The 26,778-nt window shown below is 37.2% G+C and overlaps 1 protein-coding gene and 1 long non-coding RNA gene across 3 annotated transcripts in view; one reads left to right on the plus strand and one right to left on the minus strand.

Annotated features, from left to right (window-relative positions):
- esamb (endothelial cell adhesion molecule b) overlaps positions 1-26,778 on the minus strand; it is a 72,817-nt gene that overhangs the window by 20,991 nt on the left and 25,048 nt on the right. The gene's annotated exons all lie outside the window — the stretch shown is intronic.
- On the plus strand, positions 1,772-12,022 carry LOC107836496 (uncharacterized). Its single transcript, XR_001662407.1, has 3 exons — positions 1,772-1,854; positions 11,088-11,093; positions 12,013-12,022. It is a non-coding gene; the product is annotated as an uncharacterized LOC107836496 (long non-coding RNA).

Below are 26,778 nucleotides of genomic sequence, written 5' to 3' on the forward strand. Positions count from 1 at the left end.
AATAATAATAATAATAATAATAATAATAATAATAATAATAATAATAATAATAATAATAGTCAGATTAACAATCGAAACAGCAACACACAAAAGGGTTAAAAATGTAATAAAAATAAATAAATAGCATAAATTAAGATTGTCGTGAGGCAGGAGCGGATCTACCGGGGTGGCATGGGGTGGCAGTTGCCACCCCAGCTAGCGACAATGAATTCAATAAATAGTTATGGCAAGCCGGACATTAAGCGCATGAAACTCTTTTTTCCGACAACATTGAATGCAACACAACGTAACCTGACACCCACTGCTAAGGAGCGGGAAGTGCGAGAGAAGTTACAGAGCGCCAGCAGCATTGGTGGATATATATGTTACTGGACTGGACATTAGTGATTTATCGTAAGTCACACATTCGCCATTGCTGTCCATTGAGTCAGCAATATCGGTAGTCAGGAAAATACTACAACCACGCAAAGAATCAGAACAACGGACGCAATGTTTAGCAGTTAATTCAACCATAGATAATGGTAATAAGGGCTTCAGATTTCACAGGTGAGGGAAAAGTTTTAATTTAAAGAAAACATTGAACAAGTGAGCAGTGGGTCAGTTATGCTAGCCTAACTGTTGCTGGCCTGCTATTGACTTTGATAACCTTAGCATGTGCTGCGCAGTTCGGTGTGTTTTGGTTCCGTTAGCACTAAACAACCCGCCACCAAGTCATCAGTAGAGCAGCTGTTTAAATCAGCTAATCAACCACGGCAGTGTTCAGGCGAAAACTTATTAAGAATCACAATATAGACATTAAGCCTGACAACATAATGTAACAGACTGGATGTTCTGTTTTTGCTACTTTTTTGTGTGGGAAATGTTTGCTTTTTGGTGTTGAGTCCCCTGATCGGTCAGCTCTGCTCTAATTGCTCGTTGAGCTGTTTGGTGGTTGCCATGGCAACGGGTCGTGCGTAATTCCGACATACAGAGCGGGAAAATGCGGAATAGAAGTTGTTCGAGCTATTTTTTCTTTATCCATTTGGATTTTGTTACTTTATTCTTAAATTTCTATTTTTTGTATCATTTATAGAGTTTATTTTGTAGGTTGATAATTGTTGATTTTATTTATTTTTTGTTTTATTATTTGTCTTATGTATTTTCTAAATTTAGACAGGAAGTAATGTCGGTCAGTCCACTTTCTATAAGTGTAGGGGCCTGAAGGACCAGCAGTCATTTGGGTTTGGGGCCGATGGTTTTTACCAGAGCAAGAGTGATAGCATGAGAACAAATGAAAGTTTGATCTCTGTAATTGTTTGGTGAAAGAGGAAAATAAATCACAGAGAACAATCAATAAGTTTGGACACTGAACCTTCTTTTGCCCGTGTCGAGAAACATGACCCCAGTGCCTCTGTAGTGGCTTGGTGGAACTTTTATTGAATGTTTGGCTTGGCAAACAATCAGAAGTGGTTCTGTCTACTTCACCTGTTTATCAGCTTTATTGCACCTTTATTGTGGCACACTGCAGCCGCTGCAATTCCTAAAAACAAGCAACAAAAACTGATCTAATCCCCTGTGTTCGCAAAACGTAGTGATATTTATAACAGTCGTCAAACTACGGCTCCTACTGCGTATTTAAAATAAAACAATTGACCAATATAAATAGAAATTTGCCCCTTGCATCTTGACAGAACTAACAGAAACTAAACTGTTTATAGATTTGTATCATGGAGAATTTATCAAACATCAGTTTTATAATCTTTATTTTAACTTGTATTTAATAGATATATCTAATAACAAATGATGGCGATACTAATATTTTCGTGACAGATTTCTCCTTGTCCTATATTGGGATAAAATGGTTTTCTGGACACAGTGAATCACACAGTGACCAATAGGCGCTGTCCAGTCCAGTAATACATATCAATTAGCAGGAGTATGAAAGACGTAAAAATAATTAACTATACTATATTAAGAAATTGTATTTAAGCCTTGGTGCTACATGAAGATCATTTTGAAACAATGCAAGTTAAAAACAATATTTCGTGTCTATATTATATATATATATATATATACACTGCCACCCCTGAAAATATCCCTGCCCTCCTCTTGCCACCCCATAAATATTTTTCTAAATCCGCCCGTCATGTGCAACAGTGTTCCTGACTATCTGTCATACCTTGTAAATCCAGCATACCTTGTGGTGCTGCGAATGCTCGCTTTGATGTTACGTTTCTTTTAAATCCGTCATACCTGTAGAAGTTTCATTTTGTGTGTTTTATTTCTCAGAAGTCTATGATAAATTAAAAAATAAATAAAATAAGAAAAATCTAGTTATTTCCACGCAGTGTCCATCCAGAAAGCGGTATTGTTCCGCTTGTTGCCTAACAGCTTAGGTCAGCATCCAGCGTTAGTTATGTGCTTTTTTTTTTTTAGGACATATTCCGTGCAGTTTTCTAAAGAAGTATTACAATATTAAAAAGGTAGATTAGCTGTAGGGACAAAATATCCCGCGGGAGACCAAGTTTGTAGTCAAACAGTATTTGTAGTAATAGTGACGCTAAACGGGACTAATGTCGTTTACAGTATGGTAACGATATTGGGAACAGCAAAAGTCGTTTATATTAATATATTTGATTGACATAGCAGGTTAATTAAATAAAATTTACCGTAAACTTCTGAGAAATACAAAACACAAAATGGAACGTTTACGGGTATGACGGATTTATAAGAAATCTGCTGAGTAAGCAGTATGTGACGTAACATCGATGTGCGCATGTGCATTACCATAAGGTATGCTGGATTTACGGGTATGACAGACAGTCAGAACCACCTGAAATGTAACTGCTGGAAAATCTCTAATTAAGAATGTTTCAAGTAACCACAACTATAAATGCAGCCAGATGAAGGTTTAGCTTCATCTTATTTTAATATAAAAAAATATGATTTTAATTTCAGTAAAAACTACTTAAGAATGGGTTAAAACTGAATAAATCAATTAGCCAAGTTTATTTGTATAGCACATTGCAGCAGTTCAAGGAGCTTTACATCATAAAAAACACAAAAATAAAGTCATAAAAACAATGTACACTAGACAACTGAGAACCCAGTGACCAACATTGATCATCTTGTATTGATCAAGATGATCAATAGACGTCAAAAGCAACTCTGAACAGGTGTGTCGAATGTAGAAACACATTAATCAGGATCAAGTCTCATAAATGTTAACAAATTAGGTCAGTAGCTCCAATGTCCTCACAGAAATGAGTTTTCATTAAAACACACAGATGATGTTAAACATTTCGTCATCAGACTTGTTGAACTAACGATGCTGCCCTTCTGTCTGCATGGCTCCACTGATGTCTCGCTCATTATATTGAACATTACAATAATCCACCCAGAACCAGAACTTCAGGCTGCAGTTAGGGTTGCCACCTTTCAGAAATAAAAATAAGGAATGCTCCCCACGGCGCGTCGTCCTTCTCTCATGGGGTGGGACATTCACTGCAGTGATAGACATTATTTTATGGCGGTGTTTTTTGTTTTTAAAAGGTGATCCGTAGAGCAATCGTTCATGCATAGAGGTCGGTTAGAGTACCCCAAAATTGTACTCCAATCACAGTAGCAGACCTTAAACACGTTTAATTAAGCAAGTGTAAAAAGTATTTGGTAAGCTACTCAAGTACTGAGGAACTGATCATAACACCTGATTTAATATTAAAAATGTATCCTCAGACAGCTAAAAGTATAAAAGTTATGTGAACATTCTGGTATTTTAGTCAGTGTTTTTTGAAACAACAACAAAAACAGAGCAATATTTCATCATTTGATATATTAAGTGAGCCAAAGAGCCACATCTGTCTCCAGAGATCCAGGTTGAAGATCCCTGGCAGATGGAAAATGTCCTATCTCTATACAGCAGCTAAATAAATATTTAATTTATTGTTAAAGTAAAATTGTGGAGGTTAAAAAAATCCATCACTGAGTATTAACATAAGACATTTATTTAGTATAATTTCTTAGGTACCCCGTTGGCCCCCATCTAGAACCGCCCCTGTGCTGGAGGTCTGTGTCTGGTGCATTAATAATACATTAAATGACCACTGAACACTGAATTCATAAAATATATCAGCATTTCAAAATAAAGCATACAGAAACTATTAACAAACCTTTTAAAGTAGGAAATATTGATGTCTATTTGTATGATTTGTTCTTTAAATGACCACTAGTATTATTTTGCCTGATATTATTAATAAGCAAATAATCAAACAAATGTAGCCAACTAAAAGCACAATAAAAAACTTAATCAATAATAAAATGTTCTACCATATCAGGAGATGATTGAGGGATGAAGAGATGCTGATTTCTGGTTCTTTAGGCTCTAACGTGTCTACAGTTCCTCTCCTGATCCTTTCTGTCTGGTAATCACACTGCGCCACAATGGACACATTTTTTAAAATTGTCTTTATTCATCCTCACAAACATTATTCCCAGTCACGTATGTATCTTTATGAGAGGTTTTGCTTCTAAGGACGGTGGAATATCGAGTCAAGGACGTTTTAAAAAGACCCAGGTTGATAGCACCTTACCGCGGCTGCGTAGTGTCCGTTTCTAGGCAACCGTGACAACAGCGTTGGTCCGTAGCGTTCTGGGGTCCTTTAGCTCCCCCCACCAGTATTTTATTTTGGTCATTATTGTTGCACTTAATGTTGATATGTGTGTGATAGGCGTGTCTATCTGACATTTATAGAAATACGGAACGAATCGCGTCCCGTATCGGTTCAATACGGGACGCAACATTTAACAGCCAAATACGGGACAATTCCGTATTTTACGGGACGAGTGGCAACCCTAGTATGGAGGGGTGCTCTAGTTTACCAGGGAAGCTGGGTTGATGGGAAGCCTGTTAGAGTCTGCAAAAGATTTGAAACTGAGGTAGAGGTTCACCTTCCAACAAGGCAATGACCTTCAACGAACAGCCAGAGCTACAATCAAATAGTTTAGATAGAAGCCTTCATGTTTACAGACCCTCTCCATCCAGTCTGACTGAGCTTGAGCAATTTTGCAAAAAAGAATGGTCACAATATTTGCTGCCTAAATGTGTAAATTTGCAAAACTTAGGACTTTTTATTCCACTTCCCAATGATGGGCTACTTTGGGTTAGTCTATCACACTGTGTTTTGTAGTTGCAAGTATCAAGTTATACTTTTTTTTTTTTTTACATTTTTTCAGTGCGTTTTTTTTATTGCCAAACAGCTCTTTGAAACTTAAATAGAACCTGGTGAAAACAAAGAAGGGCATTAACAACTGCCTGCTGTGGCACCTTCATCATCAATCTAAATGGGAAGATCCAAAAGCAAACATCTTCCCCTTGTCTGGTCTCAAGGCTTCATCTGCAGTTTGCTCGTGTCAGAGCTGTTGAGAAATTAAGCCATCAGCAAGTCATGTATGCACGAGATTAACATCTTTATCATGGCGCAGTTGTCAGCCTGATGTTGATTGATAATGTACAGCCGCCTGGGGTGCAGACCAATCATCTATTTTCAGGCTTTTTTTGACACAAATCCTGGCGGTGCTCTGATTTCGCTTTCCCCTCTGACTGACCTTCCCGCTGTACCAAAACGCAAACTGACGAGCTGTCACGGCAACCCCGAGGAAGTCATCGCATTTCAGATGCGACGCGTGGTGATCAATATGTATTTTGTAGGTGACGCTCAATCATTAGGGGTCAGATTTTTATCTTTACGTCAGTGTAAAATGCGTGGCATGCATACCTATAGCGGGAAACCAGCAGAATGCACACATGTACACTCCTGATGAAGCAGGATAAAGCCCTGTGGCGGCCTCGTTCCACACCGTTCTTGTGGATCTTTGAGGTTTATCCCCACAACTGTGTCACCCAATTGTTTATTAAATGAAGAAAAATCTTCACTAATCCGGAGCACGCTCTCTCTCTCTCTCTCTCTCTCTTTCCAAATGTGAGGTGTGTGCGTGTGTGTGTGCAGAAACCGGAGTTAAAGATGCGGATATGGAATTAAAGTGAACTTAAATCCTTCAAAGGTAAAATTGATATAAAAAAAATCCGGAGATGCTAATAGAGAGGATGATGATGTGATACTATGCAGCCTCGTTCAGCTCTGGCCTAATTATTCTTAGCTGCGGGCTGCAATTTAGTCTAGCCACGCTTTACATGTGCTAATAGGATTCCTTTCTTCAGAATAAACACTTTTTTTTTCTTACTTTTGCTGCAGGAGATTTTGGACTGCAGAAGCATTTTGGTCAACAGGGACAAAACTTGAAAGAATAATCACAAGTCATGCGTGTTAGGCCTGTCAGTTCACAAACCCAATGTGGATTTGCTGCAGCACCCCGTGTTACCTGCAGGGGGAGGCAGATTACCATGACTAGCGCTTCATCTGGCTATGGAATAGAAAAAAAAAAACATCAGCTGAAGAGTAAATGTCAGGAATTAAGAGTCACAAACGAATGGATGACATTTATGGGAGTTCTATAAAATAATAATAATAATAATAATAATAATAATAATAATAATAATAATTTCAAACACATCCTGTGAGAAAATTGTGTCTAGTTTCCAACAGAAATCCACACAATTCACATCCACGCTAAATGCTGCTGCACTGTTATGATCAAATGAATAATAATAATAAAAAAAGTCAGTCTGAAAGCCCTCAGGGAGTCATGCAGGCCTCAGTGAAGATAAACTGATCCTCTTTAACCAGCCGCACTCTATCTCCCACAGTAATCTCTGCTTCCACCCATGTCTTTCCCTCATGTGAGTCGCTCTGTGAAGCTAAAGCTTTGGCTGAGGTTCAGACCGACTCTCTATTTACACCCGCACCGGTCCGTTCTCCCATTGACACAAACAGCTGCCTCCCTGGAAATGAACTGACAACACTAATTAACAACGGCAATAAGAGACGCTGATTACGCATCAGTTTTCATATATCTATAATGCTTTCCAGGAATAATCAACTTGCATGTGTAATTTTGATTTGGATGTTTTAGCAGCTTCCGTATTTGACTGCAGGTGAAGATATACAAAAAGCTAGAAATATGTGCTTTTTTTTATAGCCATAGAATAATCACAAACTTGAAATTTGAGAAAGATCCACACTATACTTTTAAGTAGAATTGGAGAAAAAAAAATCCTTGACCAAACAGCAAGTCAATCTGGATCCAGGTTAAAGTGTTTGAATTTTTTTTATTTTATTTTATTTTTTATGTATGTCAAAATGACGGACAATGAAAAAGTCTTGTCCAAATGTAACTCACGTTAGAAAATCTCTCATAAAGGAATTAAAAGTGTTAAAAAAAAAACCATTCATTTCATAAGTGTGTGATAAAAACTAACGTTTAGAATTCATGAATCTATTTGTTAAAATCTGAAATTAATGGATTAAAAACATGTTGAAACCATATAAAAATTATGAGTATGTTTCTTTCAGAGTTTAACATCCAATAAAATAAGTGGTTTTGGGTAACTTCAGCCAATCACATTAGTTGTCCCGCCCTCAATTTGCATTTTGTCTGCTAGCTGCTTTGCTATCAAGAGGGCAGCTTGCTAACTCATGGTAAGGTTTTGTGTCAGTTCTTGACGTTCTTGTATGCTTTAATAGTATATGATATTAATTGGTGTTTTATGCTAAAAGCTTGGGGTAAACCTTGTGGGGAATATTGATGGAAAAGACAGCCGAGCAGAGGATTGACGATAGTTTCCTTGTCTAGACTGAGTGAGTTGCACTAGTAAGTTTACATCGACCTCGCGGGTCCGTTAGCCGCCATGCTAAGTTTTACTATTGTAAACCCCATTGACTTATGCTACAACTGTTAGCATGTTAACTCCGTTAGTTACAAGGCCAAATAAAATAGGGAAAATTTATAATTACACAAGCTAGAATGGCTACATGGATAACAAACTACTTTTGCACTGTTCATATACATTTTTAAAAATTTAATCTATCAGGATTAAAAAAAACAAACAGTGAGATCAAAAAGCTCTTTTTGGTCAAGAAATCCTGACCAGGAGGCAGCAAGAAATACAACATACACAAAAATTAAATGCCAAGCTATTAAAAAACAGGTAAATGTCATTGACTCGGGACTCAAGAACTTTTAGTTTGGATGGAGAAACACTGAGACAAATTAACTCAGTTTCTTGTTGCAAGTTCCAATATATTTTTTTTCTTATGTATCACGTTCTATTACCTTTTAACTGTGTTTTCATGTGTTAACTGGATTAAACTAATTAATTTGGTTTCATTATTGATAAAACTGAATTTGAATGAATGAGTTGCACAACAGAACTGAAAGTGAAATGTGAGCAAAATCCCATTTCAGTTTTATTTCATGACAAGAAAATGACCTTTTCCTTAGGTCAGGTTTTTGTTTGGAATTACCAAGATGTGGAGGACCACAAGCCTGAAAAGCTTGGTGAGCCATTGCCCATTTGAGCCAAACCTACTCCGATTGCCAACAGGCTGTCAATTTTGCAGAAATTGAGTTTTAAAAAAAGAAAATGCATAAAACTTAAATTTCCTGTGTTTGCCTGATTGGCTTGGTAAGACAAGACATGCTTTTTATGTGAATGAAATATTGCAGGTTTTTTTCTTTTGAAAATGTGCATGCAAACCAGCCTGTTATGAAAAGATCACCCAAAAGCTTTGTTGTATTTAGTTTGAAAACAGCACTGTTGTGCATCATGAATTGTGCATAAACTCTGTTATCTGCAGTCATGTTTTCTCAGCAGAACAAACAGCTGTTCTGTTCATGGTGGAAATAATTTTACTGTTCATTGTTTGTTACAGCTGTGACTTTTATTTTTTTGTTTTTTTAAGATTTTACAGAAATCTTTAATTAATGATTCACAAATGTCTAAGTGCCTGTACATTCCTCTCAGGATGGATTAAATCTCTGGTTGCCACCATTTTTGTAGCACACAAAATAGTTGGGGCTGTCTTGAATTAGCGTTTTTTTTTTTGTTTTTTTTTGTCCCTGATACCGATCGAAGTCATGCAGGGACGGGCATTTTCTGGTGCTGTTTCCCCATCTGATGCCTTAACTGACATTAATACAAAGTAACACTAACACCATCATAAACAGAATTAAAGATTTAATATTTTTTTAAACAATAAATTGTCTTGTTTTAGCTTATGTTATAGAAAATACTGCTAAGCAACTGGGACATTCACATAAAACGGTATAACAACATAGAAAATTGTGTTGTGTAAGTCTAAAATGTATTACAGCTTTTAGAGTAAAATAATTGTTTTTCATGATACTATACTCCAAATGTACATTTTATCTAACAACTGAGGGAAAAAAAGAGATGTGACTAAAAAAGGTTCTAGAAAGATCCTGGAGGAAGACACACACAGATTCAGTACCTTACTTCTCAGAGACTCTGCACTGCATGTTCTTACCTTCTGCACATATTGTTTTGTATTCAGCGTGGTTGATGTTTTACACCAGCTTTATATTGTCATTCCTTTATTTCGGAGCCTATTTTGTGTTGAGGTCAAGGACAAACAAATTCTCTGCAGAGCTCATGGATGGGAGCTTTGCATGCCATGTATACGTACCAAGCCGCTGCAGAGGACCCATATGTTGTCTTAGTCCTATTGTAGACTACAATTGATTGCTGACCTCCTTCTCTTCAGATTTCTTCTCAACAAGCTAATTCTTCCCAAGCCAAATCCCACACGCTCATGTTATGGAGTGCTGCCAAAACTGGTTCGCTCTTGTTCATGCTTCAAGCATCTAAAAAACTTCACACAAACAACCGTAACATTTTCAGGTCCATATTTTTTATATGTTCAGTGACACTAGTGAAATATAAATATATGTCCATTTGTTATTGTTAATTATTCAATCAATAAACTAAATCAGTTAAAAATGATCCCTGCAAATGGTGTTACCTCCTTATGCAACTTTTTATTTTGGCTAATTGTACTCACAACCCATAAATGTTATATTTAAATGCACCCCGAACGACGCCGCTAGTCACCCCATCTCAAGCTGTGAGTCTGGATACCGAGAACAGGAAACTCATTCCAGTCACTTGTATTTACAATCGCAATCATGAAACATATCTTATGACCATAGTTGAGAGACAGTGTGGAAGAAATGGTGAAAGGAGAACTTCAGTTTTTGGCACAGCTTCTTCTTCATCTCAACAGACCAGAGCATAAAAGCAGACAAGGCCCAAACCATAACTCACAAAACAACACAACACTTCAACTCTTGAACTTGAAGGAAAGACAGATCTCCACAACCAGAAGGGAGCAGTCCACCTTCTTCAGTTGAGTCATGGCTTCGGAGAATAAAATGCTGACTCTCAAGCTTGTCTCTACACACTTGGCTGCAAACCTTTCCCCAGAATCCTGAAGGATTGTTCACGGAACCACATCCTCCACAAAAAACACAAAGATGGAATCCAGACTCCAAAATAAGACACATTTCTCTCCATGACAAGGCCTTCCAATCATGTCGACGAACACAACAAACAGGATCTAAACTAAATAAAGACCTAACAGAGTCCAACTTGCACTGGAAATGAGCTAAACTTTGGTATATGAGGACTGAATACTTCTCACAAACGTAAGCCACATCCACAAAACGTATCTGGAATGATTAACCAAACACCAATAGCCCCATAAGCAACGCTACAAGCCTGAAGACCTGGTCAGCTGTTCCCACACTCCCTAAATTCAAAGTTCAGCAATCAGTCAAAGGCTCCTTTCCAACAACCATTGTTGTATTGTATTGCAATACAACAAAAGACTGTGACTCTTCAATTTGAGGCAAAGAAACTCGGCTCGGCTGTAACAGGACATAATTTTGAAATATCAACACATCCGTTGAAAAATAAACATTTCATAAATTAACCCGTCTTAAAAATTATTCACTTTGCATTTAAAAGCCCTAAAGCAACCATAGAAGTTTTATTTAGTCACATTCAAGTGAAGCAAATACTTCACCCTGTATTGGTTATACTTCGATACATTTCTTTTCAAATCTAAGTGAGCGATGAACAAAAGTAGACAACAATACATTACTTTTCAGCAAATCCTGTAAATATTCTCCAGATTCATGTTTCTCAGTATAATCAACATCTTATCACTCTGTGCAGCTTACAGATTTATACGATCCGTTATCCCCCAACCCGATTCTGCATGACTAATTGGAAAGGAGATCATTTCTGGATGAAAGTGTTCATTTGTGCTCCACTTTGCATGTTTTATGTAGACTGAGCTGGGATTTGTGCCAGAGTGGCGCTAACAAAGTCTTAAAATGACCCCATAAACGCCTCAGAAAGAAAGAAAGAAAGAACAACACAATCATGAAATATTTAAGCATAAAAATCCTTTGGCTCATTAAATACTCTCAGTAGTCAAACTGGTCTGGATTTCAGGATGACCTTCGGTAGACTTCAAAAAGGAATTTAAGTTGGAAAGTCCTTTTTCCAGATGTTAAACGAGGGTAAACATAAACAAGCCAGAAAGAAAATGGGTTATTTGTTGAGTTTCAGACAGGGCAGACAGAAATGTAGGGCAACAAAATTGCCTTGTTGGTGTAGAACTGCACATTGGACTGACCCGGCAGCCTTTAAACAGATGGTGCTTGAATAATAAATATTTGGGGAAGGCGCCTTTAAATTGGATTACATTAGTGTAATCTCTCCAGCTATTTTAAATCATTTGCGGAGCGTTATCTCATTACAGTTTTTAATCCCTCTAAACTTTTGATTGCTCTCTTGATTATTTGCAAACTCTCAAACACCTTCTGGCTCTCACTGTAAAAAAATCACACATTTCACCTTGAGCTTTATTACAGTTGTACATTTATATTAAATACCAAATGTGAAATTATTTAAGATAACTACCGAGTAAAAGAAATGCCAAGGGCTCATTGTTTTTTTTTAACTAAAGCAGTTCCAGAGCTAGAACAGAGTGATACTGGAGTGGGTTCTTATCCTATTCTGTAAGAAAAAAAAAAGAAAGAAAAAGACAGGTCATTTGATTTCAGCAGCTAAACAGCATCTTTTTTTATAGATACATTTAAATAAGTACTAAAATAATGTAAAAACAAATAGGTATAATAGTAACAGGGGCATAACAGAAAACCCTGTGGTAGGTATTGTAACATTCCCACAGAACGACATAAAAACTACCAAACAACGGCATTTCTACATGTGAAAGTGAGGGAAATGGAGTTATATCATCATTTTTATGAAAGATGTGGCTCATATGGACACACCGAAACATGAAACTGGAGTTCAGAAATGTTTCCACTTTGGAATCCAGTTTCAAAAACGGTTGTTTCTGGTTTCCCAAAAGGTCCGATCAGGACGACCTTTGTGGATACACCTAGTTTTGTCTCTGTGTGGACGGGGCCTTAATGTTAACGTCAACGCTTCATTTTTGGTGTCACGTCAGTGTATTTGCCCCTCAAGAATTTGTCTCTCCATTTAGAGCTGAGTAAGTTTTTAAACTGATTACTGGGAACAGTTCACCCACTGACACAGGAAGTGAATAACACTCCATAGAAGTTAGAATACATTTGGCAGAAAGTAAATCATTTGTCCTCAAAGTAAATATGGTACAAACAGGAAAAATGAGTTTTATGAGCTGAGCGAATTTGAAAAGAGGAAAACTGTGATGGTTACAATACCAGATCACAGTATTATCAAAACCACAGTTCTAGTGTGGTTTTCCTTGTCCTTGCATGTCAGTAGATATAAAAAGTGAACATATTAATGGCTGATCAAGGTTTATTGACGGACTTGGTAAGTAAAGGCTTTCCTATGGAGTATCATGCAACAAAGTACTGACATGTAAACGATGGTTCTGAAAGGTGTCAGAATACACAATGTGTTGCAATTTGTCGTGTTTGTGTTTTTTGCAGACCGTGTGTATTTCATCCTTTAACTGGGTTGATTAACACAACAGTTAGGCTGTGGTGTTGACTTGTCCTCCACAGATCTCAGCTCAATCAAGCATCTGAACATACAAGTTTCATACCTTTTTGCACCTTTTCATACCACACCATACCCTCAGGAGTCAAACAGTCCATACGTTGACGGATCAGGGCTGTGTTGCCTGGACAAGCAGGCAACAAGGCACACACTATTAGGTTAGCCCTGATCGTAATGTTATGATTTGATCAGTGTGCCCAATCATTGAATATTTGTATAACTGCTGTCATAATCATTTTACATAACTGTCTTTATTCTGTGCTAAAACTATCTAGGTGAACATGTAAATCATACTTAGGGATGTTCCACCGTTTGATTGCGGTAACGCCACTTTGATTATATTACCTCACTCTCATGGCTGTTCAGTGGCCTCCAAATGGAAATGTACAGCGGCCACTTGTCTACCTTTGATTCTTTCAATTATGATACTCAACAGTCTGGAGCCTAATGCCTCGCATCAATTTAACATCCTCCAAATCATCCCAAAGAATTGCTTTGATGCTGAAACTTGACTGGCTAAAACCTTTTCTCCACATTTACAGTATGTCTGAGTATCATAGGCTTTGGAATTGGTTGCATGGTAACAAATGGGGCTGTAGTTTTTTCCAAGAAAATGTTAAAACATGCCTGAAGAGTCCACAGAGTGACCTTTTCAGATTTCTGAGCAGACTAATAAAGCTTCAGAACCATACTTACTTAAAAACAGAGCCATTTTGTTGTTTCTAGTTGAAAGCTGAGCTCAGCTAATCGCACATTTTTACCACCAACACACAGAAACACATTGTAAACCCTTACCTTTCTGTAACCCTCTAGAAAAGCACTTGGTAAATTGACACTCCAGTCATTTTTTTCCTGATTTGCCCATGAGTTACAGCTTTATTTTGCAAAGCAAGAAAGATTCATTTGATTTTAATTACTATGACAGGCTGGCAGTTGTCACACTTGTTTTGTAAAGGGCAGGAAATGTGTGAATTAAATAAAATATTGTTCTTCTTAAGACAAGCACTTTGAAAAGCAAGGAAACCCTAGCTTCCCACTGATACTTCAGTTTCTGATAAAACTAGCTGTTTTCAGAGCAATAAGTCTGTATTGTTGATTCAGACTTTAATGCCTGAGGCAAACGATGCTCAATATATCCTAACAAACAAGCAAATACAATAAGTTCTCTAATTGCTCCCAATCAGATCTGTTTATATCTCCAATTTCAAAAAGATTTAATCACAAGGATTAGACATCTTGGATCATGACCCCTGATCACACTTTCCCTTTCTTTATACCATGGGCTTACAAGGGTTCACAAACCTTTAAGCCTTTTACATGCCACTTGGTTGGTGCTCTGGACTCTCCTTACAGTGTTTATTGTAAAGCGTGATTAAGCACGTAAACATGAAGGGTTGGCTTATATGGTTTCCTGACATCTGACCTTTGAGCAAATGGAAATGCTCCAAAGACTTTCACAGAGCAGCTGACAAAGGGGGATGCTATGGGATGAGGATTTGAGTCGATGCAGACAGACAAAAATAATTTGTCCTAATCTGTTGACTTCTAATTTGTATCTGTGTTGTGAGTTATTTCTCTGGTTTGTGTTATTTCGTGCCCACTTGTATTTTGTGATCGTCTGTTTTTCAACCTCCCTTCGTTGCCTCAGTTCATGTTCCCCACAGCAGTAGCAGCAGCAGCAGCAGCAGCACATTCAGGTAATTGCACTTACCTGTTCCTCACTCTAATTGTTGTCCTGGTATTGAAGCTCTCTATTTTTAACCACACATCTCTGGATTCTGGATTCTTCCTCTGTTATTGCCAGGCTCTTATGTTCTCGGTCCTCCTAATATGTCTTTCTCTTGTATGGACTCATTGTTTATGGAAACTCTTTTCATAAAACACAACACAATATTTTTATTTGCCATTATGGTACTAGAATATAGCAAAATTGCAATGGTGCCCTCAGTGATAAATAATTAATATAAATATTTGCTATGACTGCAATCCAGAACATCCACCTTGTTGCCTTCAAACCATTCTCGAGTTATTGTCTTGCTGTAAAGATCTGAAGTATTTATTTTAATTGTAATATTCAGTGTCTGCCTTTTTTGAAGACTGTCTTCCAATAACGCATAATTACCTAGTCATATTTAGTCTCCTGTCAACTTTTAACAATTCTTAAGCACAAAAACAACACAGGCCGCTGGTGGACTGCCCAAGCTCCTCTACCACTTGGCTTAGCAAGTTTTCTGCACTCATGGTGATTAATTATTTATATAAGCAGAGGCAACATTACACAGCGTGTAAAACAGGAGGCACTTCCTAGTCTATCTTTAGTATGCAATTTTAGCAATTTCACAACTTTCAAAGGTGCTAACCTTAACTCAAACAGACTGCCAACATTTCAGACAGAGCATGTTCTGTGACAGAGGTTGGAAGTTACAGGATAAAACACAGCACCTTGCTGAACTCCGTTCAGACTTCCTGTCATCTGCTAAACATCGAACAGACATTGCAGCCTGAATTAACACCAGGCATGTCTAGACATTTCATATGAAATGTTTTTTTTTTCTTTAAAATTCCTTCTCCAGACATTTCCAAAATCACCTTATTGATGCTGAAAAAGAAAACATTAATTCACTCATTATCAACTTCCACACAAAACTCGGTTGTTGTCAGTGTGATGCATTAGGACTTACAGTACGTTCCCTGACTCGTTAGCGCTTTTGAGGCTGTTCCAGCTGAAATATCCGGATTTCTTGCTGCATCTCTACAAAATAGGCCATGATTTTAATAACCTGGCAATGGAAAAGGTCGTCCCAGCACAGCCAACGCCAAGGGAGTGGGGACACAAAATGAGAGTAAGCCAACAACAGGGACTGGGAACTAAGGTATTTAGATCTAAAAATGTCGTTGTAAGGAACTAGATCAGATTCTCTGGACTGAATCAGGGCATCTACAGAACAAATACTGATGCAGAAAATTAGAAATATTTTTGTAATTTATTACAAAATTTACATCTAAAGAAAAAAGTTGCATTGTGCTGTAAAATCAAGTCGAGAATATAAAAAAAGTAAGGCTCAAATTATGCAACGGCATGTCCAGGCACAGTTAGAAAGTGCCTGGACATGACTGCAGTCGTGATTTCTTCTGGTAGTTTGATAAGTTGGTCAGTCTGACTCAGACTAGTAAACCAGGAGCTGTCCATCACCGGTCCCATCGAGACGTTTCTATCCGCTCTTCCAGCTGGCTCCTGGGACGTAGCAGCTCAAACTGAAAAGCCAATACGTCTTAAATGGGTCTGCCATGCTATGCCACAACAGAGCCCAAAAGCACAGCGCATCCCCCCCATCATCCTGGCTCTTTGAAGGAGATATTTATAAAGCGGGATGGGCACGGCTGCGTTATCTTCCGGATCTGTCTTGTGTTCCCAACACGAGGCAAGCTGCGCTGACGAGAGTGACGGAGTGAGAGGTCAGATCCCGTCCGCCGTCCGGACGCGGCCTTCTACCACGGTGCATTCTGGGACGCAGGGAGGGTTTAATGTAGAGACTGTAATTAAGAAGCGGTGTGATCTGATTTCAGACTTCCACTGAGCCATCACTGGAGAGGAATTACAGGTCGCAGCTAATGATCTGTAAACATCCACCAACGCCTTCCCAGTTAATCGCAAGTTGAGAATATAATTTGAATTCAGATTTTGATTTAAAAAGAGTTGAAGACTAATTAGGCATCATTTTACAACCCGATAGGCAGGCCCGTTTTTTTAATCATGTTAGTTTTATTGAATTTAGCTAATAATGTTCTGCAAGAAAAAAACATAGCTCAATTAACTGGTTTCCAAACAGATATTTTATTTGTATAGTTCATTAATTATGTCAAATGAAAATACTGTAGGCATGATAGACTGATTTTAATAGCTTTGACAAAGTAACAGCATGTTTGTTTGTTTGTTTGTTTTTTTTTTAATTAAAGGATTTTTTTGAGAATTGCCATGATGCTATTACTTAATGGAGAAATGAATAACCAACACCGTTAAGCGCAATAATATACTTTAATTAGTTACTTTTGATAGCATGTATGTATGATATTCAAACAAAATGATAATGTTGTGCGAAAACTATTTAATAGTATTTTAAATATATATGTATATATAATATATGGGATGATTGAATTACTTAAATTTTAAACCAGAAAACAATCATTCACATTACTATAAAATGTCGTGTTATCTACAGCAATATTATTTGTAAAGTTTGAACCAGAAGCAAAATTAAAGAATACACTCTAAATTTAATAGTAGGTTCAAAAATGCACCTTAACTATGTTCTTCTTTTTATAGAGCAATAACAGTATCGTGCTCATTAATGCATGTTCTATGTTCCTGTATTTCATATCTTTAATATCTTTAGTTTGCCTGATCCCTGTGGCTGATGGTTCAATAAAAATAACCAACAGTGAGGTGCAGAGTGGGCCTCCAAGCCTGGTGTCACTCTGAAGACAAAAACTATATGATGTATGGATATTTGACTTGATGCATGCTGTTGAGAAGCTCTATAATATTTTTAATCAGTTTGCAAAATATTTTCCAAAACCAAATTCATGCAAGGCTGCAAATTAGAATTTCCTGTTATTAACGCCATCAAAAGCATCTCTGCATTTAGATACGGTATCGCAGGTTCAATGCTTTTGCTGTAAGAATATTAAACAATCAGAGTGAATTTGTGGATGAATGCCTCCCTTTCATAAAACCAGTTGTCTTCTTGCTTGTGCCCAAAAGCATTAATTTGGCACCTTTTATTATTAACCATAATGATAAATACTATTAACATAGGTTAAAAGTATTTGGCATATATATGTGACACTCTCACATATTTTAATAATTTTCACTTTTCTCTCAGAAGAATTGCTACCAGCAATTAATGTTATTTGTGCAGAAAAATAATGAGTAATACTCCAAAAATGTGTCAGTTTTGAAAAGAATCGAGCTTAAGAACTACAACATTTGAAAGAGCAGCAATAAAACAACTGAACAGTCATTCAATTGTTTTGAGAAAAACTGTAATCAGTGAGCACCAACATTTTTACTGTGTAAATAAACCGAAGATGTTTGTAGTCACCTTAGTTTAGACCTCAATGTTCATATTCACCTTAAGCAGAGAAATGAGATGATAAATTATTAAAATCTCCAGGTGCACAAGCCATTACAGAATCAATATTTTAGAAAAGGTCTAATAATAGCCGGCCACGTTTCCATGCATTCAGCGCATGGCAGACGGAAAACACTTCAAATGCACATAGAATAAGAATTGGAGGGAGCAAACTAGCAAAAAGAATAAAACTGTGATGTGTGTAGAGGAATAAATTACCTTTAAAAAGCTGGCTGAGCGTTTCACGGAGGCAAGTTCTGAAAAACCTGGCTGCATCCGAGCTGCTGGACGTGGCAGCCTCAGATGTGGGCTCAGATGATTAGTAGTGATGTTTCTGTTGGCCTTCATCCTACTATTCATTATATCCAGCTGTCTGACAGATACAGATGAACCCCGCTGACCCCCGGACCCACCCACCCACATGTCCACCTACAGCACAGCTGCGGGACTGAGCCAAAGATGAAACGGAGGCAGCTGAGAGCGCTGGCCGGCAACCTGAACACAGTCTGAGATCCTCAGTAAGGAAATACATATAGCAACAAATAATGTTACAGCAATTATTGTGCCCCCTTAAAAAAGGGCTTGGTTAAATAAGAGGAAACTATTTCTGAAAGAGAAGCTTCTTTACTTTAGTTTTTATGACAGAGTATGAGGACCATAGTGAGAAAAATGAATAAATTACCAGAACAGTTATAAAAACGTTGTACGATAATAAAGTCAAAATAATACAAAGTCGTAAATATAAGAATCTTCAGCACTTGGAGATTAATATGAAGTCGAGCCTGAAGAAAACGCAAACTAAAACTGTTCAATTATTGACATAGAATGTAAAAAAAAGGCCCACAGCCTCCTATAATTGTCTCCAACCTTCAAAATAATCCACTGCAGTGTGTAGGTGTCACACATAAAACCTCAGTCGAATGTGTTGCAGTGTGTGTAGACTTTGTGACAAAATGTGAAAAAGTTCAGTGTTTTTGCCAAGCACTGCAAGATTTTAGCTTGGCTGCAGAAACACGTTAACAAGTGGCTGTGGCTGTCAGACACATCTTTAGAAACGGCTGATCCATCATGTTTCAGGTGACAGGCTGTCAGGACATTAAAGTAACTTTCTCAGGATATTTAACCCCGCGCTGGAGCAAACTCTGAGGCTGACCTGCAGACACTTATAGGGTAAAACCGCTGTCAAAAAAGACATAAAAAAAACTGATGAATGTCATTGTTATCTAGATACTAATGTAGATAAAGAAGCTTAACGCCATGTGTGTTATTTTACTGCATTCAGGCCTGTCAAAATAAACAATAAATCAATTAATTGCTTGATAAATTAAAAGAAACTCAATCATTATTATTTGCTTAATTTATCATTTTTCTCTTTTCTCTAACAAAAACTGAATGACAAAAGTCTTCAGTTTGGTGCAACGGTCCCTTTTTTTGAGAGATAATTTTGTTTACACACACTTGATAATTAATTTTATTTGTTGTTTCTGTTGTATTATTTATTTATTTATTTTGGATATTTCAAATGTCTTCCAGTTCCAGTGTTTAAATGTTCACTAGAATTTAAGTTTATTGATCCTTGAAAATCCTTGCATTATGATGCCATTATTACTATTGTATTACTTGAAAATGGTCTCAAAACAATATTATCATTTATCGCAATAAGTTCTGGGACAATATATTGTCCAGCAAAATTTGTTATCGTGACAGACCTGACTGCATATATTCTACATTAATTCTAATGTAGAATAAGACTGATTCTTATAATAATAATAATCAATCAATTGATAATTTCCATTCTGATGATGAATATTTTTTTTTAACTTTGTTTAGAGACTTCCCTTTTGGCATTTAGATATTTTATTTTGGGTATTTAAAATATCTTCCATTTTTAGTGTGGAGTCTTCTATATAAAGTTAAAGTTTATTCATCTTTGAAGGTAAAACTTACGTTGCTGTGCCATTATCAATGTATTGCTTGAATGTGGTCTCAAAATAACAATTTTATCGTTTATTGTAATAATTACCGGGTCAACTTATCGTCCAGCAAAATTTATCGTGACGGGCCAAATCCTGCTACAGTCAGTCTTCTGAAGACATTTTTGATTTTGATTTGGCCCAAAATGATAATAAGTTTGACACTCATGGTAAAAGAGAAGAAAATCCTGGGCATATCCTTGTCTAGAGTCTGCAACATTCAATCTACTTTTTAAGTTTTTATCAAACTCATAAAACTCCTCATTAACATGTTTGGGTTGCTGTTGGACTACATAGTTTGGCTCCACAGCGAGTTGCAGCTCCGTACATCAGCAGCTGCAGTCGGCAGCGCGCACCGAGAAGACTCTGCGCGGCCGTTCGACACGCCCGCAAATCACAGCGTGACTGATGTGGCACGGTGATTTGTGTAGGTAATTTCTGTCTCGCTTCTCTCTCTCGCCCGTGCATTACTGTGCTAATGTGACACTTTATTGATCCCTGTGGGGAAATTTTCTCTTCACAGTCAGGTGTAAGTGCAGGGTCAGTAATAGGAGAGCAGCCCTGCAGCTAGTAAAGGTTCAATGTCGTGTTGAAGGATGTGTTGCAGACATGAGGCGTTCAGGTTCCTGGCCTTGGAGTTGAAGGACGACCGGCCAACTCATTGTTTTGCCGGAAGACTGTGGTTGCCTCCCACTACATTTCCCAATTAGTAGAAACGGGGGGTCTTGTAATTAGGCTGCTTTGTAATGAGACTTTTTAACCTTTACATCTACTGGGAAAACTGGCAAAAATATGTAACGGTTTTTCTTTTTTTTTCTTTTCTTTGTTACAACCTCGGGCAGATTTTCACAAGGTATACCTTTTTTATTGCTTTTACAAATTATGATCAAGAAAATGTGATTTTTTTAACAAAATAATTGACAAAGTAAAAAGCTGTTTCTACAATGTGACAATTTAAAAAAAAAAAAAAGAAACAAATGTCATGTTTTTAAGGGTTTTTCTATTATTTTTCTTTACCTTATGCAGTGTGGTCTAAAAAAATCCCATAATTGAACTGGATTCGTATTGGATATTTTGTATAGTTTGTTTTTAAGTTATTTACAGCACTTTCTAGTACTGTTAAAATCAGTTTATTTCTAGAGCATCAATTTACAACAAATGTAATCTCATCTCACCTGTCAGGTCCATCCATCCACCCATCATACATGCAGAAATACACCGTTAATTAAAACCAATCATATTAAGGTTCAATGACGTGTTCCAATTCAGTCCTAGAAATAAATGCAGTGAAGTCTGGTTTTTTTTTTACATCAAGTGAGAAAAAGTTTTATAATCCAAGGAATCCCAGCCAGTTGCATTGACTCACTGGTTTTGCAACAATCACTCGTCCTGAAAGAGCATGCGGTTATAGGGGGAAGCTGACTGCATGGAGTCGGTGATTTTGCAGCAATCCATCATGCTGAGCACGCTTGTGGCAAGAGTGGAGAGGGAAACTCCCCTTTTAACGAAAAAAAAGCTCAGGCCGTCATTAGCCGTGACCGTCTGATTTTGTAGCACAGTTTTTCTCATGTCAGAATCAAAGCTGTTAGATATGTTTTTTTTTTGTGTTTTTTTTTTTACTTTTCAGCTGTATTGTAAAGAATCTGTTAATTTCCTAAAAGAAAAAGCCTACCTTTAATAGAAAAAAGAAAAGAAAGTAGTATAGTTTGTACAACTAACCATAAAACCCCCCCAATTTCTTGTGAAATATCACAAAAAAGTAACATATTAAAGTCCTGAATGTGTTTGCAACGTGGCAGCTTCCTCCTCCAGGCAGCTGAAACCGTTCAGTTCCTTTAAATTGACAACGGAGAGGAGCACCCCGCCACCCGCGGCCGCTGATCACTTGTGAGAGCGAGACGAGGACGGATCGGGTGATTAAGTGGAAAGTGATGAAAAATGCCTTTTCCCCACCATCGTAGGCTGACACGGAGTAACAAACAGATCCGAAAACCCAACAGAGAGAAATTACAACTCTCAACAAAGCGTGTAGCGCAGCTTCAAACTCTCCGTTTCCAATTTTCAACAAGTGTGAGCGATACAGGGACAAATGGATTACACAATATAAAGATAACATTTCTGTCCATGTTTTGACACATACGAGGTGAGAGGACCGTAATCAACATGGATTATATCGAAGTGTAAAAGGATTTGACGGCCCTCCAAACCCTGACAGGGCAGATTCAGGGTTGGGGAGAGGCTGGCTTGTAAGGCCTCTTGAGAGTCCACAAATTATGATCAAACTAAAATCTGTGATTTCTTTCTTTTCTTATATCAGTTCTGGGATTAGATGGAGAACGGTTGCTCCCTCGAGATTGGCTGTGTAATGGTGAGAGGCATATGAAAGAGATTTATGTGTAATCCTCTTTAGCCACTCCACCATTCTCTAATGCAAAGCTAAATGATAAAAAGCTTCTTCGCTAATAGGTAGCAGATTTGCTAATTGCCTTTTGTCGTTTTGTCAAAGTCCGGAGGAAAGGGGCGGAGCATGTTTGAAGCGATTCAGATTGAACAATATGGTGCATACGTTAGTCTAGCACTTTATCAAAGTGAGTTTACTGAAGACTGTTGCAATATGTGTTAGGTCAGATATAAGTTTAGAGAGAAACAGTAAAGCTAGGCAGGTTTTAGGTAATATATTGTCAGAAAATAATCAAATTTTTTACACAATTGAAGATTTACTTAAATTAAAGAACCATATTGAGTCAATCCTACACAATCTAGACAATATGGGTGTTCCTGTCAAAAAAATAAATAAATAAAATCAGAAACTCCAGGAAATTCCCCTCAATCAACTCTGTTCTTTAAATGCCTCTATTTTCTGTTCATATCTTTTATTTCGCCACAAGTTCAGTAATAAAAAGGTTCTAAACAAACTTTCCAGCATAGATGAGGAAATGTTGGATTCAAAACAACATTTCCTCATCGATGCTTGATTGGTGACTTAGTCAAGGCACTTGAAGCACTTTTTATCGTCAGTATTTATCATGTTAAATTAATTAAATGATTGAGTTCACAAGTGTTTTAGTCGCCAGAAAGAAAATTAGAAAAGCCAAAATTCTGCATTAAGGTCAACAGCAGTCGATACTGTCCAGATGAAGTCTGAACAGTGATGGTTAAGATTTCCTGAAAACCTTTGTACAGGTTATAGGTTACAAAAAGAACATATGTATACCAGAACCCTGAAATTGACTCCTTTCCTTTAAAAATCACAACAATTCACCAAATGCGCGATTGACGCCGTAAATACCAAAATCCTGGTACAACAACAAATGTGCCTTATGCTTCACAATGAGTATTAAATCAGCTCCTGTAGATCTTTGTGGACATTTGGCAGCAGAGTTAAGCCTTTAATTCTGCCACAGCTCAGAGCATTGATTAGTTTAGATGAATGAGGCCGCTAATGGAGGCGAAAGCTGCAGTTGGTGTGACGAAGACGTAAACAAATCATTTGTCTTCACATGTAGTGAACCCGCTCTGTTTTTTTTTTGTTTTTTTTCCCCGTGTCGTTTAGCTGCAAATGCTTGCGTGATGAGGCTTTGGTGAACTAATCCCACTCCCATTGTAGTTTTTAGCTCCTAGATCCACAAACTGATTTGTTTAGATGCATTTCATAGTGTGACTTGCGTGGCTTCTCCTGCCCTCCGACCCCGGCGGCCTCACACCCGCTCTCCGCTCTCAGACCTCCTAACCGGTCGTGTCAATCTGCAACAGCTTTGCAGATAAATGTTCACTGTTTCTTAGGCCAGGTCGCTAAGCTGCCTCTCCACGCTCCAAATCCTATTATCAGCCCAGGCTGGCTTTAGCAGGGAGGTAGAATAGGGGTGGACAAACGGCTTGCTTATGACGACATCATAATACGACCACTGTCATTCGAATCGAGAGACAATCGCATTACGGCGGCCAGACAGAGCGGGAGACGCTGAGAACCGAGACGACGTGTTTCCGATCTGCGGGGACCAATGTATTGATTATTATCACGTTTGACATAAAGCACAACTAAATTCATGTTTATTAAAACAATACATAAAAAATGGCGACTTGGAGATCCAATCTTCATGTAGGTGAAGGACAATAAATGTTGAAATCTGAAATCATATCAATTCACTGAATACAGAGGTATATTGGAGCATTTATTTATGTAAACTTTAAAGATCATAACTTGGAGCTAGGGTTGAAGTGATTAATTGGCTCTATTGTGATCAATAAAATCTTGAAATAATCGTAGATGAATTTAGTAATCAATTCATCGATAACTGGAGTATGCAGACTTGGAAAAAGTGATTTTTCCGAGGAAAACAAACATTCAGATCTGTGATTAAATCAACCGATTTATCGGCGCCGGTTTTCTTAATTTTGGGAAATCGGTGATCAGCCGATACGTACCTGGGAAGCCGATCTTATCCCTCGATCTTATCTACCTCAGCAAAAGTCTAAAAATAAACTGTGTTTTTTTGTTCTCCCGTGAAAGAGGTTTGACTGATGGACCGGCCCGCCAGGTTATTTCTGTACGTTTCCAGTTAACAGGCAAATCACTTTTACCAACTCAGTGACTTTCTTGCTGTTTATTGCAACATTTCAGACAAAAGAAATTGGTATCAGCCAAAATCAGAATCAGCAATCGGCCAGAAAACTTCAACTGGTGCAATCCTAGTTTTCACACACACACACACACGCACACACACACACATATGTATGTGTGTGTGTTTGTGTGTATATTTACCCAGAAATAAAGATTTTGTGCAACCAGAAATCATTTTATCTCGATTTTAAATCTATATTTCCTCTCTCTCCAAAATGTTAAGTAGTTTTTTTTTTAAAGAAATGCTAAAAATATCTGTGTAACCTTCTTTTTCTGCACCATACCAAGAAAACGCTTCTCGTTTTAGACTTGTACAAGCTCTCAAAGTCAAAACTGGCTGTTCTGACCCTCACCCTAAACCAATTAGGTTCCAGACAATGGCTGTAAAACTCTCGACTCTGAATAGTTGATGCAAAAGACGTAAAAATACACTTGGAGCAAGAATAGCAGCAACTTGACGTAGAAATCCCGCCAGATCTCAATCCAATCGAGCATCCGTGTTTACAGCTGAACAATCCTCTTCCCAACACTCAAATGATCCGTAAAGTCCATTGTCATTGTCCTTGTGCCAAACGCTGCAGGACACGAGAATCCCTGCGTCTATGACTCAACAGGTCATTGCGGATTTGGAAGCACAAAAAGACAAAACAATCATTGTCAACTTATCATCCCACCAAGATTTCTCTGTTGATATCTCATACTTTGCATCATCTATCAGTTTCAGATGGTTTTGAACTCAAATCTGCACTGTAATCAAGAGTTTATATATATATATATATATATATATATATATAAAGAAACTAAATCTAAGACGGGCATTGCACAGTGTCTTGGCTCAGAAGAATTACAAGAAAACACTTATTTACAGAAATACGAAGCAGTTTTAGCTGTCTGAGACTTAAGGTTAAAAATAATTTAATTATTCCAGACAACGGCTTTATCTTGACTTACAGCCACGAGTCTCATGAAGAGCACTGCTGTGGCGTTGAGTGCTTTTCTCCTTGAGGCTTGATACAAATGAGTAAAACGTAGAACGTCTCTGGCTTCTTTATCTGCAACAAATTTGTTGAACTTTGTACAGATGTATCTGCTTTTACAACCACATTATGTTTTGTTTGGTTGTAGTGTGAAATACCTTGTGTGTGATTTCGTTAAAATTATACATACAGACTTAAATAAGCATAAAACCCATCTGGCCCTATGTGGAAAAGGGACATTTATACAAATATTAAATATTAAGTTCAGAGTGTAAGTTCACATTTGAACCTGTACGTGTCTGGAGTTCTCATCATTACAGATAAAACTGATAATCAATAAGCTATTAACTTAGTTACTATTAACTTAGCAACTTATTTTAAAAAAAGTTCCTCAGTTGGGTAATTAGTTTAAGTATGTATTAAAGCACATAAAGCATGAAACAATGCTTAAAATATCAGAAATCTAGAAAAGATTTTTAAAGGAAAAATTGATAAAACAGGCCTCACAGTGCTCTATGAATGGAAGATGTGTATTTGTAAGCTCCGAAAAGCTGTATTTGTTTTTGCGACACTGTTCTTTATTTGGTATTAATTACATTAATTGCTGTGACATATAGAGTTACAAGCTGTTAATTTCTTCGCTTTGTTGTAAGTCGACACCGTTGCGCCAAATGGAGACAAAGGCTGTTTACATTTGTAATTGCTGGAAGCAAAGGAGCTAAAAAAATTAAATAAAATAAAACACAAAATAATATACTTCTATCTTTAGTTAGCAAGCTAATTCTTATAAACCAAAGGAAAAACAAAACCATGTCATTTATAAATACCAAGCAGCATTTTCAACTGAAAATAAATCAAAAACATTAAAACACAAATCTGTGTAATAAATGACACAAGTACTATGCTTTAAGAAGTAACACGTTATTTTTACCATTTTAAGACAAAAATATGCTTAATCTAATTTATAATTTAACATTTTTCTCATATTCCTGAAAGAGAAATCTCTCTCTTTTTTACTATTTATTAAATGTCTCATGCTGTTTTTATTTAGTTTTTTAATTATGTAAAGCACCTTGAAATGCCTTGCTGCTGAAATGTG

This window comes from Poecilia formosa, unplaced genomic scaffold (assembly GCF_000485575.1).
Source record: "Poecilia formosa unplaced genomic scaffold, Poecilia_formosa-5.1.2 Scaffold63, whole genome shotgun sequence".
NCBI classification, from domain to species: Eukaryota; Metazoa; Chordata; class Actinopteri; order Cyprinodontiformes; family Poeciliidae; genus Poecilia; species Poecilia formosa.